The 2,539-nt window shown below is 40.6% G+C and overlaps 1 non-coding gene across 1 annotated transcript; it reads right to left on the reverse strand.

Annotated features, from left to right (window-relative positions):
- Window positions 1-1,901: 1,901 nt before the first annotated feature.
- LOC112767989 (small nucleolar RNA R71) lies at window positions 1,902-2,008 on the reverse strand. Its single transcript, XR_003185428.1, has one exon. It is a non-coding gene; the product is annotated as a small nucleolar RNA R71 (small nucleolar RNA).
- Window positions 2,009-2,539: the final 531 nt, after the last annotated feature.

The raw sequence follows: 2,539 nt of genomic DNA on the forward strand, positions 1-2,539 counted from the left end.
CCTTTGTCACTAACGTTGGAGATGGCAATCAACACCACGTTAGTGGTCACGTTAATGTAATTAAGGTGAGGCACTAACGTGGGAAAGGGGCGTTTTGGAGTGTTAGTGAAAAAGGTAGGGGTCCCTAACGCTCTCGAAGATTTGGCAAGCCTACGTTAAAGGTCACGTTAACTATACTAACGTGAACTCTAACGTAGGGAGAAAGGGGTACTCTCAACGTTATTGGGAAAGGTAAACCCCAATAACGTTTGCGAAGGGCGAAGAGGCAACGTTAGTGGTCACGTTAGTGCCACTAACGTTGAAGTTAACGTGGACCATTCTGGGTTAGGAATGTTAGTGAAAAAGGTGATTGTCACTAACGTTCTCGACCCCATATTTTCACTTAACATTAACACCATTAATGCCCTAATCTAAAGTCCATGCCTACTGCACACTTTCTCTACAAGTGAAGCTGAGCCCACTAAAGATGATAACTGCTTCAACTCAAGATCCAAAGGCCCATATGCAAGACTTGAAGAGCCAACTAGAAGATCAGAAGAGTAGTATAAGTAGGAGTAGTTTTGAACAAGAGAAAAGCTTTTGGATTAGGAGAACTACTCTCTGTATAATTTTACTTTCTCTGCAACTTCTAGTTTTACTTTCAGAATGCACTCTCCATCTTTCTTTTCCATTCCCATAGCCATGAACAACTAAACCCCTTTCATTGGGTTAGGAAGCTCTGTTGTAATTTGATGGATCAATAATAGTTTTCGTTATTCTTCTTCTTTCTTTTCTCTTGATTTTACTAGAAAGCTTTCAATCTTAATCCAATTGGGTAGTTGTCTTAGAAAAGAAGCTATTCATACTTGGATCTCTTCAGAACCTTGGAAGAGGAATGAAGAGATCATGCTAGAAATGCTTTCTCATGTTGGACCAAATTGGGGTCTGGATGGATATAGTGACATATAATCCTACCAACACTTTGATTTGGAAATACATGTGGTATAATCAGTGACCATACTTCATCTCTTCTCATGAGCAATTGGACCTAGGAATTGGCTATTGATCAAGATTTGAGAGATTGAATTACCAAGGAATTGGAGTTCAATCACTTAAGATTGCCAAGGAGATCAATAAATGCATTGATTGAGGAAGAGATGAAAATGAACTTGATCCAGAGAATGCAACATCTCCTAAGCCCAATGAATCCCCCATTTATGATCTTACCCATTCTCTTTAATTTCTGCAATTTACTTTCATGCTAAATTCCCCATTTAAGATTCTGCAATTTACTTTTCGTCATTTATATTCAGCTCTTTACTCCTAGCATTTACTTTTTCAGCTATTTACTTTTCGCCATTTAATTTCCTGCAACTCTCACATCAAATTCTGCTTAGCTCAACTAGAACATTCCTCTAATTAAGAGAGTAGTTAGTACGGAGGAAGAAGAGGAGTATTTTGAACCATACATGGATGAGAATATGGAGAACCATCATGAAGAAGAGGCTCACAACCATGGCAGAGAAGGCCCAGTGCATCATGCTGGGCAAGAGAGAAGAGTTTTGGGATCTTACATCAATCCAAACCCAGGAAACTATGGAAGTAGCATCCAAAAGCCAACCATACATGCCAACAACTTTGAACTAAAGCCACATCTCATCACCCTTGTTCAGAACAACTGTTTATTCGGAGGAAATGTTCAAGAAGATCCCAATCAACATCTAACCACCTTCCTGAGGATATGTGACACTGTGAAGTCTAATGGTGTTCATCCTGACACCTACAGACTACTTCTATTCCCCTTCTCACTCAAGGACAAGGCATCTAAATGGCTGGAATCCTTCCTGAAGGAGAGTTTAACAACCTGAGAAGATATGGTGAACAAGTTCTTGGTGAGATTCTATCCTCCTCAAAGAATCAACAGGTTGAGAGCTGAGGTTCAAACTTTCAGGCAAGAAGATGGTGAGACTCTATGTGAAGCATAGGAGAGGTTTAAGGATCTGACAAGAAGGTGCCCACCAGATATGTTCAATGAATGGGTGCAGTTACACATTTTCTATGAAGGTCTTTCTTATGAATCAAAGAAGGCAGTAGACCACTCATCCGGGTGATCTCTGAACAAGAAGAAGACCATTCCTAGATACAGCCAGAGCGCTCATAGATGTGGAGCAAGGAGAGCTAATATTGAGGATACATGACGAATAACTCGCATTCAATGTCTTCAAACCCTCACAAGAAGCAGATCAGGAAAGCAAGGAACCAAGGAAAGAGCACGACAAAGCACTGGTGGACGAAACAAGCATTGAATCACAGGGAATCCCTTTGGTTGATGAACAAGATAATCAGTAGCTGTCACAGCTCAAGGAAAATCAGGAGGAACCTAAACCACCAGAGTCATATGAGACCAGCAACAACATTTCCTTGAAAGAAGAGGCCACAAAGAGTAGGGTAACATCAAAAGGAACAAAGAAGAAGGCACCAAGGGGATGGAGGAACAAGAAGATCCCTACAGAGGATTTCTCTCCAGGGGATAAAGTGATCTCAGCTTACTTCCTAAATA

This window comes from Arachis hypogaea, chromosome 17, assembly GCF_003086295.3.
Source record: "Arachis hypogaea cultivar Tifrunner chromosome 17, arahy.Tifrunner.gnm2.J5K5, whole genome shotgun sequence".
Lineage (NCBI taxonomy): Eukaryota > Viridiplantae > Streptophyta > Magnoliopsida > Fabales > Fabaceae > Arachis > Arachis hypogaea.